Consider the following 16,646-nt stretch of genomic DNA (forward strand, 5'->3'; position numbering starts at 1 on the left):
ATTACCCTCTTAGCGCTCCGAATATCCACTTGCATTTTCTTCAAAAAGAGTGTTTCATAACTGCTCAATCAAAAATATGTTTTATCTCTGTTAACTGAATTTACAGATCAGAAATAAGTTTCACAGAATGCATCTGTGTAGTTTTTATTTGAAGATATTCTTTTTCCCAATGTAGGCCTCTTAGCGCTTAGCAAGTCCAATTGCAGTTTCTACAGAAAGAGTGTTTCAGAACGGCTCAATCAAAAGTAAGGTTCAACTCTGTTAGTTGAATGCACAGAACAGAAAGAATTTTCACAGAATGCTACTGTATAGTTTATATTTGAATATATTCCTTTTTCCACTATTACCCTCTTAGCGCTCCGAATGTCCACTTGCATTTTCTACAGAAAGAGTGTTCAGAATTGTGCAATCAAAAGTATGGTTTAACTCTGTTAGCTTAATGAACATATCAGAAATAAGTTTCACACAATGCTTCTGTGTAGTTTTTATTTGAAGATATTATTTTTCCCAATAGAGGCCTCTTAGCGCTCAGAATGTCCAATTGCAGTTTCTACAGAAAGAGTGTTTCAGAACGGCTCAATCAAAAGTAAGGTTCAACTCTGTTAGTTGAATGCACAGAACAGAAAGAAGTTTCATACAATGCTTCTGTGTAGTTTATATTTGAACATATTCTTTTTTCCACTATTACCCACTTAGCGCTACGAATGTCCAGTTGCATTTTCTACAGACAGAGTGTTTCAAAACTGCTCAATCAAAAGTATGGTTTAACTCTGTTAGCTGAATGCTCAGATCAGAAAGAAGTTTCACAGAATGCTTCTGTGTAGTTTATATTTCAATATATTCCTTTTTCCACTACTACGCTCTTAGCGCTCCAAATGTCCAGTTGCATTTTCTACAGAAAGAGTGTTCAGATCTGCTCAATCAAACGTATGGTTTAACTCTGTTAGCTGAATGCACAGATCAGAAAGAAATTTCACCGAATGATTCCGTGTAGTTTATATTTGAAGACATTCCTTTTTCCACTATTACCCTCTTAGCGCTCCGAATCTCCACTTGCATTTTCTACAAAAAGAGTGTTTCATAACTGCTCAATCAAAAATATGTTTTATCTCTGTTAACTGAATTTACAGATCAGAAATAAGTTTCACAGAATGCATCTGTGTAGTTTTTATTTGAAGATATTCTTTTTCCCAATGTAGGCCTCTTAGCGCTTAGCATGTCCAATTGCAGTTTCTACAGAAAGAGTGTTTCAGAACGGCTCAATCAAAAGTAAGGTTCAACTCTGTTAGTTGAATGCACAGAACAGAAAGAATTTTCACAGAATGCTACTGTGTAGTTTATATTTGAATATATTCCTTTTTCCACTATTACCCTCTTAGCGCTCCGAATGTCCACTTGCATTTTCTACAGAAAGAGTGTTCAGAACTGCGCAATCAAAAGTATGGTTTAACTCTGTTAGCTTAATGAACATATCAGAAATAAGTTTCACACAATGCTTCTGTGTAGTTTTTATTTGAAGATATTATTTTTCCCAATAGAGGCCTCTTAGCGCTCAGAATGTCCAATTGCAGTTTCTACAGAAAGAGTGTTTCAGAAAGGCTCAATCAAAAGTAAGGTTCAACTCTGTTAGTTGAATGCACAAAACAGAAAGAAGTTTCATACAATGCTTCTGTGTAGTTTATATTTGAACATATTCTTTTTTCCACTATTACCCACTTAGCGCTACGAATGTCCAGTTGCATTTTCTACAGACAGAGTGTTTCAAAACTGCTCAATCAAAAGTATGGTTTAACTCTGTTAGCTGAATGCTCAGATCAGAAAGAAGTTTCACAGAATGCTTCTGTGTAGTTTATATTTGAATATATTCCTTTTTCCACTACTACTCTCTTAGCGCTCCAAATGTCCAGTTGCATTTTCTACAGAAAGAGTGTTCAGATCTGTTCAATCAAAAGTATGGTTTAACTCTGTTAGCTGAATGCACGGATCAGAAAGAAGTTTCACAGAATGATTCTGTGTAGTTTATATTTGGAAACATTCCTTTTTCCACTATTACCCTCTTAGCGCTCCGAATCTCCACTTGCATTTTCTACAGAAAGAGTGTTTCAGAACGGCTCAATCAAAACTAAGGTTCAACTCTTTTAGTTGAACAAACAGAACAGAAAGTAGTTTCACACAATTCTTCTGTGTAGTTTTTATTTGTAGACATTCTTTTTCCCAATATAGGCCTCTTAGCGCTCAGAATGTCCACTGCAGTTTCTACAGAAAGAGTGTTTCAGAACGGCTCAATCAAAAGTAAGGTTCAACTCTGTTAGTTGAATGCACAGAACAGAAAGAAGTTTCATACAATGCTTCTGTGTAGTTTATATTTGAACATATTCTTTTTTCCACTATTACCCACTTAGCGCTACGAATGTCCAGTTGCATTTTCTACAGACAGAGTGTTTCAAAACTGCTCCATCAAAAGTATGGTTTAACTCTGTTAGCTGAATGCTCAGATCAGAAAGAAGTTTCACAGAATGCTTCTGTGTAGTTTATATTTGAATATATTCCTTTTTCCACTACTACGCTCTTAGCGCTCCAAATGTCCAGTTGCATTTTCTACAGAAAGAGTGTTCAGATCTGCTCAATCAAAAGTATGGTTTAACTCTGTTAGCTGAATGCACAGATCAGAAAGAAGTTTCACCGAATGATTCCGTGTAGTTTATATTTGAAGACATTCCTTTTTCCACTATTACCCTCTTAGCGCTCCGAATCTCCACTTGCATTTTCTACAAAAAGAGTGTTTCATAACTGCTCAATCAAAAATATGTTTTATCTCTGTTAACTGAATTTACAGATCAGAAATAAGTTTCACAGAATGCATCTGTGTAGTTTTTATTTGAAGATATTCTTTTTCCCAATGTAGGCCTCTTAGCGCTTAGCATGTCCAATTGCAGTTTCTACAGAAAGAGTGTTTCAGAACGGCTCAATCAAAAGTAAGGTTCAACTCTGTTAGTTGAATGCACAGAACAGAAAGAATTTTCACAGAATGCTACTGTGTAGTTTATATTTGAATATATTCCTTTTTCCACTATTACCCTCTTAGCGCTCCAAATGTCAACTTGCATTTTCTACAGAAAGAGTGTTCAGAACTGCGCAATCAAAAGTATGGTTTAACTCTGTTAGCTTAATGAACATATCAGAAATAAGTTTCACACAATGCTTCTGTGTAGTTTTTATTTGAAGATATTATTTTTCCCAATAGAGGCCTCTTAGCGCTCAGAATGTCCAATTGCAGTTTCTACAGAAAGAGTGTTTCAGAAAGGCTCAATCAAAAGTAAGGTTCAACTCTGTTAGTTGAATGCACAAAACAGAAAGAAGTTTCATACAATGCTTCTGTGTAGTTTATATTTGAACATATTCTTTTTTCCACTATTACCCACTTAGCGCTACGAATGTCCAGTTGCATTTTCTACAGACAGAGTGTTTCAAAACTGCTCAATCAAAAGTATGGTTTAACTCTGTTAGCTGAATGCTCAGATCAGAAAGAAGTTTCACAGAATGCTTCTGTGTAGTTTATATTTGAATATATTCCTTTTTCCACTACTACTCTCTTAGCGCTCCAAATGTCCAGTTGCATTTTCTACAGAAAGAGTGTTCAGATCTGTTCAATCAAAAGTATGGTTTAACTCTGTTAGCTGAATGCACGGATCAGAAAGAAGTTTCACAGAATGATTCTGTGTAGTTTATATTTGGAAACATTCCTTTTTCCACTATTACCCTCTTAGCGCTCCGAATCTCCACTTGCATTTTCTACAGAAAGAGTGTTTCAGAACGGCTCAATCAAAACTAAGGTTCAACTCTTTTAGTTGAACAAACAGAACAGAAAGTAGTTTCACACAATTCTTCTGTGTAGTTTTTATTTGTAGACATTCTTTTTCCCAATATAGGCCTCTTAGCGCTCAGAATGTCCACTGCAGTTTCTACAGAAAGAGTGTTTCAGAACGGCTCAATCAAAAGTAAGGTTCAACTCTGTTAGTTGAATGCACAGAACAGAAAGAAGTTTCATACAATGCTTCTGTGTAGTTTATATTTGAACATATTCTTTTTTCCACTATTACCCACTTAGCGCTACGAATGTCCAGTTGCATTTTCTACAGACAGAGTGTTTCAAAACTGCTCCATCAAAAGTATGGTTTAACTCTGTTAGCTGAATGCTCAGATCAGAAAGAAGTTTCACAGAATGCTTCTGTGTAGTTTATATTTGAATATATTCCTTTTTCCACTACTACGCTCTTAGCGCTCCAAATGTCCAGTTGCATTTTCTACAGAAAGAGTGTTCAGATCTGCTCAATCAAAAGTATGGTTTAACTCTGTTAGCTGAATGCACAGATCAGAAAGAAGTTTCACCGAATGATTCTGTGTAGTTTATATTTGAAGACATTCCTTTTTCCACTATTACCCTCTTAGCGCTCCGAATCTCCACTTGCATTTTCTACAAAAAGAGTGTTTCATAACTGCTCAATCAAAAATATGTTTTATCTCTGTTAACTGAATTTACAGATCAGAAATAAGTTTCACAGAATGCATCTGTGTAGTTTTTATTTGAAGATATTCTTTTTCCCAATGTAGGCCTCTTAGCGCTTAGCATGTCCAATTGCAGTTTCTACAGAAAGAGTGTTTCAGAACGGCTCAATCAAAAGTAAGGTTCAACTCTGTTAGTTGAATGCACAGAACAGAAAGAATTTTCACAGAATGCTACTGTGTAGTTTATATTTGAATATATTCCTTTTTCCACTATTACCCTCTTAGCGCTCCAAATGTCAACTTGCATTTTCTACAGAAAGAGTGTTCAGAACTGCGCAATCAAAAGTATGGTTTAACTCTGTTAGCTTAATGAACATATCAGAAATAAGTTTCACACAATGCTTCTGTGTAGTTTTTATTTGAAGATATTATTTTTCCCAATAGAGGCCTCTTAGCGCTCAGAATGTCCAATTGCAGTTTCTACAGAAAGAGTGTATCAGAAAGGCTCAATCAAAAGTAAGGTTCAACTCTGTTAGTTGAATGCACAGAACAGAAAGAAGTTTCATACAATGCTTCTGTGTAGTTTATATTTGAACATATTCTTTTTTCCACTATTACCCACTTAGCGCTACGAATGTCCAGTTGCATTTTCTACAGACAGAGTGTTTCAAAACTGCTCAATCAAAAGTATGGTTTAACTCTGTTAGCTGAATGCTCAGATCAGAAAGAAGTTTCACAGAATGTTTCTGTGTAGTTTATATTTGAATATATTCCTTTCTCCACTACTACTCTCTTAGCGCTCCAAATGTCCAGTTGCATTTTCTACAGAAAGAGTGTTCAGATCTGCTCAATCAAAAGTATGGTTTAACTCTGTTAGCTGAATGCACGGATCAGAAAGAAGTTTCACCGAATGATTCTGTGCAGTTTATATTTGGAGACATTCCTTTTTCCACTATTACCCTCTTAGCGCTCCGAATCTCCACTTGCATTTTCTACAGAAAGAGTGTTTCAGAACGGCTCAATCAAAACTAAGGTTCAACTGTTTTAGTTGAACAAACAGAACAGAAAGAAGTTTCACACAATTCTTCTGTGTAGTTTTTATTTGTAGACATTCTTTTTCCCAATATAGGCCTCTTAGCGCTCAGAATGTCCAATTGCAGTTTCTACAGAAAGAGTGTTTCAGAACGGCTCAATCAAAAGTAAGGTTCAACTCTGTTAGTTGAATGCACAGAACAGAAAGAAGTTTCATACAATGCTTCTGTGTAGTTTATATTTGAACATATTCTTTTTTCCACTATTACCCACTTAGCGCTACGAATGTCCAGTTGCATTTTCTACAGACAGAGTGTTTCAAAACTGCTCAATCAAAAGTATGGTTTAACTCTGTTAGCTGAATGCTCAGATCAGAAAGAAGTTTCACAGAATGCTTCTCTGTAGTTTATATTTGAATATATTCCTTTTTCCACTACTACGCTCTTAGCGCTCCAAATGTCCAGTTGCATTTTCTACAGAAAGAGTGTTCAGATCTGCTCAATCAAAAGTATGGTTTAACTCTGTTAGCTGAATGCACAGATCAGAAAGAAATTTCACCGAATGATTCCGTGTAGTTTATATTTGAAGACATTCCTTTTTCCACTATTACCCTCTTAGCGCTCCGAATCTCCACTTGCATTTTCTACAAAAAGAGTGTTTCATAACTGCTCAATCAAAAATATGTTTTATCTCTGTTAACTGAATTTACAGATCAGAAATAAGTTTCACAGAATGCATCTGTGTAGTTTTTATTTGAAGATATTCTTTTTCCCAATGTAGGCCTCTTAGCGCTTAGCATGTCCAATTGCAGTTTCTACAGAAAGAGTGTTTCAGAACGGCTCAATCAAAAGTAAGGTTCAACTCTGTTAGTTGAATGCACAGAACAGAAAGAATTTTCACAGAATGCTACTGTGTAGTTTATATTTGAATATATTCCTTTTTCCACTATTACCCTCTTAGCGCTCCGAATGTCCACTTGCATTTTCTACAGAAAGAGTGTTCAGAACTGCGCAATCCAAAGTATGGTTTAACTCTGTTAGCTTAATGAACATATCAGAAATAAGTTTCACACAATGCTTCTGTGTAGTTTTTATTTGAAGATATTATTTTTCCCAATAGAGGCCTCTTAGCGCTCAGAATGTCCAATTGCAGTTTCTACAGAAAGAGTGTTTCAGAAAGGCTCAATCAAAAGTAAGGTTCAACTCTGTTAGTTGAATGCACAGAACAGAAAGAAGTTTCATACAATGCTTCTGTGTAGTTTATATTTGAACATATTCTTTTTTCCACTATTACCCACTTAGCGCTACGAATGTCCAGTTGCATTTTCTACAGACAGAGTGTTTCAAAACTGCTCAATCAAAAGTATGGTTTAACTCTTTTAGCTGAATGCTCAGATCAGAAAGTAGTTTCACAGAATGCTTCTGTGTAGTTTATATTTGAATATATTCCTTTCTCCACTACTACTCTCTTAGCACTCCAAATGTCCAGTTGCATTTTCTACAGAAAGAGTGTTCAGATCTGCTCAATCAAAAGTATGGTTTAACTCTGTTAGCTGAATGCACGGATCAGAAAGAAGTTTCACAGAATGATTCTGTGTAGTTTATATTTGGAAACATTCCTTTTTCCACTATTACCCTCTTAGCGCTCCGAATCTCCACTTGCATTTTCTACAGAAAGAGTGTTTCAGAACGGCTCAATCAAAACTAAGGTTCAACACTTTTAGTTGAACAAACAGAACAGAAAGTAGTTTCACACAATTCTTCTGTGTAGTTTTTATTTGTAGACATTCTTTTTCCCTATATAGGCCTCTTAGCGCTCAGAATGTCCAATTGCAGTTTCTACAGAAAGAGTGTTTCAGAACGGCTCAATCAAAAGTAAGGTTCAACTCTGTTAGTTGAATGCACAGAACAGAAAGAAGTTTCATACAATGCTTCTGTGTAGTTTATATTTGAACATATTCTTTTTTCCACTATTACCCACTTAGCGCTACGAATGTCCAGTTGCATTTTCTACAGACAGAGTGTTTCAAAACTGCTCAATCAAAAGTATGGTTTAACTCTGTTAGCTGAATGCTCAGATCAGAAAGAAGTTTCACAGAATGCTTCTGTGTAGTTTATATTTGAATATATTCCTTTTTCCACTACTACGCTCTTAGCGCTCCAAATGTCCAGTTGCATTTTCTACAGAAAGAGTGTTCAGATCTGCTCAATCAAAAGTATGGTTTAACTCTGTTAGCTGAATGCACAGATCAGAAAGAAGTTTCACCGAATGATTCTGTGTAGTTTATATTTGAAGACATTCCTTTTTCCACTATTACCCTCTTAGCGCTCCGAATCTCCACTTGCATTTTCTACAAAAAGAGTGTTTCATAACTGCTCAATCAAAAATATGTTTTATCTCTGTTAACTGAATTTACAGATCAGAAATAAGTTTCACAGAATGCATCTGTGTAGTTTTTATTTGAAGATATTCTTTTTCCCAATGTAGGCCTCTTAGCGCTTAGCATGTCCAATTGCAGTTTCTACAGAAAGAGTGTTTCAGAACGGCTCAATCAAAAGTAAGGTTCAACTCTGTTATTTGAATGCACAGAACAGAAAGAATTTTCACAGAATGCTACTGTGTAGTTTATATTTGAATATATTCCTTTTTCCACTATTACCCTCTTAGCGCTCCAAATGTCAACTTGCATTTTCTACAGAAAGAGTGTTCAGAACTGCGCAATCAAAAGTATGGTTTAACTCTGTTAGCTTAATGAACATATCAGAAATAAGTTTCACACAATGCTTCTGTGTAGTTTTTATTTGAAGATATTATTTTTCCCAATAGAGGCCTCTTAGCGCTCAGAATGTCCAATTGCAGTTTCTACAGAAAGAGTGTATCAGAAAGGCTCAATCAAAAGTAAGGTTCAACTCTGTTAGTTGAATGCACAGAACAGAAAGAAGTTTCATACAATGCTTCTGTGTAGTTTATATTTGAACATATTCTTTTTTCCACTATTACCCACTTAGCGCTACGAATGTCCAGTTGCATTTTCTACAGACAGAGTGTTTCAAAACTGCTCAATCAAAAGTATGGTTTAACTCTGTTAGCTGAATGCTCAGATCAGAAAGAAGTTTCAAAGAATGTTTCTGTGTAGTTTATATTTGAATATATTCCTTTCTCCACTACTACTCTCTTAGCGCTCCAAATGTCCAGTTGCATTTTTTACAGAAAGAGTGTTCAGATCTGCTCAATCAAAAGTATGGTTTAACTCTGTTAGTTGAACAAACAGAACAGAAAGTAGTTTCACACAATTCTTCTGTGTAGTTTTTATTTGTAGACATTCTTTTTCCCAATATAGGCCTCTTAGCGCTCAGAATGTCCAATTGCAGTTTCTACAGAAAGAGTGTTTCAGAACGGCTCAATCAAAAGTAAGGTTCAACTCTGTTAGTTGAATGCACAGAACAGAAAGAAGTTTCATACAATGCTTCTGTGTAGTTTATATTTGAACATATTCTTTTTTCCACTATTACCCACTTAGCGCTACGAATGTCCAGTTGCATTTTCTACAGACAGAGTGTTTCAAAACTGCTCAATCAAAAGTATGGTTTAACTCTGTTAGCTGAATGCTCAGATCAGAAAGAAGTTTCACAGAATGCTTCTCTGTAGTTTATATTTGAATATATTCCTTTTTCCATTACTACGCTCTTAGCGCTCCAAATGTCCAGTTGCATTTTCTACAGAAAGAGTGTTCAGATCTGCTCAATCAAAAGTATGGTTTAACTCTGTTAGCTGAATGCACAGATCAGAAAGAAATTTCACCGAATGATTCCGTGTAGTTTATATTTGATGACATTCCTTTTTCCACTATTACCCTCTTAGCGCTCCGAATCTCCACTTGCATTTTCTACAAAAAGAGTGTTTCATAACTGCTCAATCAAAAATATGTTTTATCTCTGTTAACTGAATTTACAGATCAGAAATAAGTTTCACAGAATGCATCTGTGTAGTTTTTATTTGAAGATATTCTTTTTCCCAATGTAGGCCTCTTAGCGCTTAGCATGTCCAATTGCAGTTTCTACAGAAAGAGTGTTTCAGAACGGCTCAATCAAAAGTAAGGTTCAACTCTGTTAGTTGAATGCACAGAACAGAAAGAATTTTCACAGAATGCTACTGTGTAGTTTATATTTGAATATATTCCTTTTTCCACTATTACCCTCTTAGCGCTCCGAATGTCCACTTGCATTTTCTACAGAAAGAGTGTTCAGAACTGCGCAATCCAAAGTATGGTTTAACTCTGTTAGCTTAATGAACATATCAGAAATAAGTTTCACACAATGCTTCTGTGTAGTTTTTATTTGAAGATATTATTTTTCCCAATAGAGGCCTCTTAGCGCTCAGAATGTCCAATTGCAGTTTCTACAGAAAGAGTGTTTCAGAAAGGCTCAATCAAAAGTAAGGTTCAACTCTGTTAGTTGAATGCACAGAACAGAAAGAAGTTTCATACAATGCTTCTGTGTAGTTTATATTTGAACATATTCTTTTTTCCACTATTACCCACTTAGCGCTACGAATGTCCAGTTGCATTTTCAACAGACAGAGTGTTTCAAAACTGCTCAATCAAAAGTATGGTTTAACTCTGTTAGCTGAATGCTCAGATCAGAAAGAAGTTTCACAGAATGTTTCTGTGTAGTTTATATTTGAATATATTCCTTTCTCCACTACTACTCTCTTAGCGCTCCAAATGTCCAGTTGCATTTTCTTCAGAAAGAGTGTTCAGATCTGCTCAATCAAAAGTATGGTTTAACTCTGTTAGCTGAATGCACGGATCAGAAAGAAGTTTCACAGAATGATTCTGTGTAGTTTATATTTGGAGACATTCCTTTTTCCACTATTACCCTCTTAGCGCTCCGAATCTCCACTTGCATTTTCTACAGAAAGAGTGTTTCAGAACGGCTCAATCAAAACTAAGGTTCAACTGTTTTAGTTGAACAAACAGAACAGAAAGAAGTTTCACACAATTCTTCTGTGTAGTTTTTATTTGTAGACATTCTTTTTCCCAATATAGGCCTCTTAGCGCTCAGAATGTCCAATTGCAGTTTCTACAGAAAGAGTGTTTCAGAACGGCTCAATCAAAAGTAAGGTTCAACTCTGTTAGTTGAATGCACAGAACAGAAAGAAGTTTCATACAATGCTTCTGTGTAGTTTATATTTGAACATATTCTTTTTTCCACTATTACCCACTTAGCGCTACGAATGTCCAGTTGCATTTTCTACAGACAGAGTGTTTCAAAACTGCTCAATCAAAAGTATGGTTTAACTCTGTTAGCTGAATGCTCAGATCAGAAAGAAGTTTCACAGAATGCTTCTCTGTAGTTTATATTTGAATATATTCCTTTTTCCACTACAACGCTCTTAGCGCTCCAAATGTCCACTTGCATTTTCTACAGAAAGAGTGTTCAGATCTGCTCAATCAAAAGTATGGTTTAACTCTGTTAGCTGAATGCACAGATCAGAAAGAAGTTTCACCGAATATTTCTGTGTAGTTTATATTTGAAGACATTCCTTTTTCCACTATTACCCTCTTAGCGCTCCGAATCTCCACTTGCATTTTCTTCAAAAAGAGTGTTTCATAACTGCTCAATCAAAAATATGTTTTATCTCTGTTAACTGAATTTACAGATCAGAAATAAGTTTCACAGAATGCATCTGTGTAGTTTTTATTTGAAGATATTCTTTTTCCCAATGTAGGCCTCTTAGCGCTTAGCAAGTCCAATTGCAGTTTCTACAGAAAGAGTGTTTCAGAACGGCTCAATCAAAAGTAAGGTTCAACTCTGTTAGTTGAATGCACAGAACAGAAAGAATTTTCACAGAATGCTACTGTATAGTTTATATTTGAATATATTCCTTTTTCCACTATTACCCTCTTAGCGCTCCGAATGTCCACTTGCATTTTCTACAGAAAGAGTGTTCAGAATTGTGCAATCAAAAGTATGGTTTAACTCTGTTAGCTTAATGAACATATCAGAAATAAGTTTCACACAATGCTTCTGTGTAGTTTTTATTTGAAGATATTATTTTTCCCAATAGAGGCCTCTTAGCGCTCAGAATGTCCAATTGCAGTTTCTACAGAAAGAGTGTTTCAGAACGGCTCAATCAAAAGTAAGGTTCAACTCTGTTAGTTGAATGCACAGAACAGAAAGAAGTTTCATACAATGCTTCTGTGTAGTTTATATTTGAACATATTCTTTTTTCCACTATTACCCACTTAGCGCTACGAATGTCCAGTTGCATTTTCTACAGACAGAGTGTTTCAAAACTGCTCAATCAAAAGTATGGTTTAACTCTGTTAGCTGAATGCTCAGATCAGAAAGAAGTTTCACAGAATGCTTCTGTGTAGTTTATATTTGAATATATTCCTTTTTCCACTACTACGCTCTTAGCGCTCCAAATGTCCAGTTGCATTTTCTACAGAAAGAGTGTTCAGATCTGCTCAATCAAAAGTATGGTTTAACTCTGTTAGCTGAATGCACAGATCAGAAAGAAGTTTCACCGAATGATTCTGTGTAGTTTATATTTGAAGACATTCCTTTTTCCACTATTACCCTCTTAGCGCTCCGAATCTCCACTTGCATTTTCTACAAAAAGAGTGTTTCATAACTGCTCAATCAAAAATATCTTTTATCTCTGTTAACTGAATTTACAGATCAGAAATAAGTTTCACAGAATGCATCTGTGTAGTTTTTATTTGAAGATATTCTTTTTCCCAATGTAGGCCTCTTAGCGCTTAGCATGTCCAATTGCAGTTTCTACAGAAAGAGTGTTTCAGAACGGCTCAATCAAAAGTAAGGTTCAACTCTGTTAGTTGAATGCACAGAACAGAAAGAATTTTCACAGAATGCTACTGTGTAGTTTATATTTGAATATATTCCTTTTTCCACTATTACCCTCTTAGCGCTCCAAATGTCAACTTGCATTTTCTACAGAAAGAGTGTTCAGAACTGCGCAATCAAAAGTATGGTTTAACTCTGTTAGCTTAATGAACATATCAGAAATAAGTTTCACACAATGCTTCTGTGTAGTTTTTATTTGAAGATATTATTTTTCCCAATAGAGGCCTCTTAGCGCTCAGAATGTCCAATTGCAGTTTCTACAGAAAGAGTGTTTCAGAAAGGCTCAATCAAAAGTAAGGTTCAACTCTGTTAGTTGAATGCACAGAACAGAAAGAAGTTTCATACAATGCTTCTGTGTAGTTTATATTTGAACATATTCTTTTTTCCACTATTACCCACTTAGCGCTACGAATGTCCAGTTGCATTTTCTACAGAGAGAGTGTTTCAAAACTGCTCAATCAAAAGTATGGTTTAACTCTGTTAGCTGAATGCTCAGATCAGAAAGAAGTTTCACAGAATGTTTCTGTGTAGTTTATATTTGAATATATTCCTTTCTCCACTACTACTCTCTTAGCGCTCCAAATGTCCAGTTGCATTTTCTACAGAAAGAGTGTTCAGATCTGTTCAATCAAAAGTATGGTTTAACTCTGTTAGCTGAATGCACGGATCAGAAAGAAGTTTCACAGAATGATTCTGTGTAGTTTATATTTGGAGACATTCCTTTTTCCACTATTACCCTCTTAGCGCTCCGAATCTCCACTTGCATTTTCTACAGAAAGAGTGTTTCAGAACGGCTCAATCAAAACTAAGGTTCAACTGTTTTAGTTGAACAAACAGAACAGAAAGAAGTTTCACACAATTCTTCTGTGTAGTTTTTATTTGTAGACATTCTTTTTCCCAATATAGGCCTCTTAGCGCTCAGAATGTCCAATTGCAGTTTCTACAGAAAGAGTGTTTCAGAACGGCTCAATCAAAAGTAAGGTTCAACTCTGTTAGTTGAATGCACAGAACAGAAAGAAGTTTCATACAATGCTTCTGTGTAGTTTATATTTGAACATATTCTTTTTTCCACTATTACCCACTTAGCGCTACGAATGTCCAGTTGCATTTTCTACAGACAGAGTGTTTCAAAACTGCTCAATCAAAAGTATGGTTTAACTCTGTTAGCTGAATGCTCAGATCAGAAAGAAGTTTCACAGAATGCTTCTGTGTAGTTTATATTTGAATATATTCCTTTTTCCACTACTACGCTCTTAGCGCTCCAAATGTCCAGTTGCATTTTCTACAGAAAGAGTGTTCAGATCTGCTCAATCAAAAGTATGGTTTAACTCTGTTAGCTGAATGCACAGATCAGAAAGAAGTTTCACCGAATGATTCTGTGTAGTTTATATTTGAAGACATTCCTTTTTCCACTATTACCCTCTTAGCGCTCCGAATCTCCACTTGCATTTTCTACAAAAAGAGTGTTTCATAACTGCTCAATCAAAAATATCTTTTATCTCTGTTAACTGAATTTACAGATCAGAAATAAGTTTCACAGAATGCATCTGTGTAGTTTTTATTTGAAGATATTCTTTTTCCCAATGTAGGCCTCTTAGCGCTTAGCATGTCCAATTGCAGTTTCTACAGAAAGAGTGTTTCAGAACGGCTCAATCAAAAGTAAGGTTCAACTCTGTTAGTTGAATGCACAGAACAGAAAGAATTTTCACAGAATGCTACTGTGTAGTTTATATTTGAATATATTCCTTTTTCCACTATTACCCTCTTAGCGCTCCTAATGTCAACTTGCATTTTCTACAGAAAGAGTGTTCAGAACTGCGCAATCAAAAGTATGGTTTAACTCTGTTAGCTTAATGAACATATCAGAAATAAGTTTCACACAATGCTTCTGTGTAGTTTTTATTTGAAGATATTATTTTTCCCAATAGAGGCCTCTTAGCGCTCAGAATGTCCAATTGCAGTTTCTACAGAAAGAGTGTATCAGAAAGGCTCAATCAAAAGTAAGGTTCAACTCTGTTAGTTGAATGCACAGAACAGAAAGATGTTTCATACAATGCTTCTGTGTAGTTTATATTTGAACATATTCTTTTTTCCACTATTACCCACTTAGCGCTACGAATGTCCAGTTGCATTTTCTACAGACAGAGTGTTTCAAAACTGCTCAATCAAAAGTATGGTTTAACTCTGTTAGCTGAATGCTCAGATCAGAAAGAAGTTTCACAGAATGTTTCTGTGTAGTTTATATTTGAATATATTCCTTTCTCCACTACTACTCTCTTAGCGCTCCAAATGTCCAGTTGCATTTTCTACAGAAAGAGTGTTCAGATCTGCTCAATCAAAAGTATGGTTTAACTCTGTTAGCTGAATGCACGGATCAGAAAGAAGTTTCACAGAATGATTCTGTGCAGTTTATATTTGGAGACATTCCTTTTTCCACTATTACCCTCTTAGCGCTCCGAATCTCCACTTGCATTTTCTACAGAAAGAGTGTTTCAGAACAGCTCAATCAAAACTAAGGTTCAACTGTTTTAGTTGAACAAACAGAACAGAAAGAAGTTTCACACAATTCTTCTGTGTAGTTTTTATTTGTAGACATTCTTTTTCCCAATATAGGCCTCTTAGCGCTCAGAATGTCCAACTGCAGTTTCTACAGAAAGAGTGTTTCAGAACGGCTCAATCAAAAGTAAGGTTCAACTCTGTTAGTTGAATGCACAGAACAGAAAGAAGTTTCATACAATGCTTCTGTGTAGTTTATATTTGAACATATTCTTTTTTCCACTATTACCCACTTAGCGCTACGAATGTCCAGTTGCATTTTCTACAGACAGAGTGTTTCAAAACTGCTCAATCAAAAGTATGGTTTAACTCTGTTAGCTGAATGCTCAGATCAGAAAGAAGTTTCACAGAATGCTTCTGTGTAGTTTATATTTGAATATATTCCTTTTTCCACTACTACGCTCTTAGCGCTCCAAATGTCCAGTTGCATTTTCTACAGAAAGAGTGTTCAGATCTGCTCAATCAAAAGTATGGTTTAACTCTGTTAGCTGAATGCACAGATCAGAAAAAAGTTTCACCGAATGATTCTGTGTAGTTTATATTTGAAGACATTCCTTTTTCCACTATTACCCTCTTAGCGCTCCGAATCTCCACTTGCATTTTCTACAAAAAGAGTGTTTCATAACTGCTCAATCAAAAATATCTTTTATCTCTGTTAACTGAATTTACAGATCAGAAATAAGTTTCACAGAATGCATCTGTGTAGTTTTTATTTGAAGATATTCTTTTTCCCAATGTAGGCCTCTTAGCGCTTAGCATGTCCAATTGCAGTTTCTACAGAAAGAGTGTTTCAGAACGGCTCAATCAAAAGTAAGGTTCAACTCTGTTAGTTGAATGCACAGAACAGAAAGAATTTTCACAGAATGCTACTGTGTAGTTTATATTTGAATATATTCCTTTTTCCACTATTACCCTCTTAGCGCTCCAAATGTCAACTTGCATTTTCTACAGAAAGAGTGTTCAGAACTGCGCAATCAAAAGTATGGTTTAACTCTGTTAGCTTAATGAACATATCAGAAATAAGTTTCACACAATGCTTCTGTGTAGTTTTTATTTGAAGATATTATTTTTCCCAATAGAGGCCTCTTAGCGCTCAGAATGTCCAATTGCAGTTTCTACAGAAAGAGTGTATCAGAAAGGCTCAATCAAAAGTAAGGTTCAACTCTGTTAGTTGAATGCACAGAACAGAAAGAAGTTTCATACAATGCTTCTGTGTAGTTTATATTTGAACATATTCTTTTTTCCACTATTACCCACTTAGCGCTACGAATGTCCAGTTGCATTTTCTACAGACAGAGTGTTTCAAAACTGCTCAATCAAAAGTATGGTTTAACTCTGTTAGCTGAATGCTCAGATCAGAAAGAAGTTTCACAGAATGTTTCTGTGTAGTTTATATTTGAATATATTCCTTTCTCCACTACTACTCTCTTAGCGCTCCAAATGTCCAGTTGCATTTTCTACAGAAAGAGTGTTCAGATCTGCTCAATCAAAAGTATGGTTTAACTCTGTTAGCTGAATGCACGGATCAGAAAGAAGTTTCACAGAATGATTCTGTGCAGTTTATATTTGGAGACATTCCTTTTTCCACTATTACCCTCTTAGCGCTCCGAATCTCCACTTGCATTTTCTACAGAAAGAGTGTTTCAGAACGGCTCAATCAAAACTAAGGTTCAACTGTTT

This window comes from Symphalangus syndactylus, chromosome Y (assembly GCF_028878055.3).
Source record: "Symphalangus syndactylus isolate Jambi chromosome Y, NHGRI_mSymSyn1-v2.1_pri, whole genome shotgun sequence".
Taxonomy (NCBI): Eukaryota; Metazoa; Chordata; class Mammalia; order Primates; family Hylobatidae; genus Symphalangus; species Symphalangus syndactylus.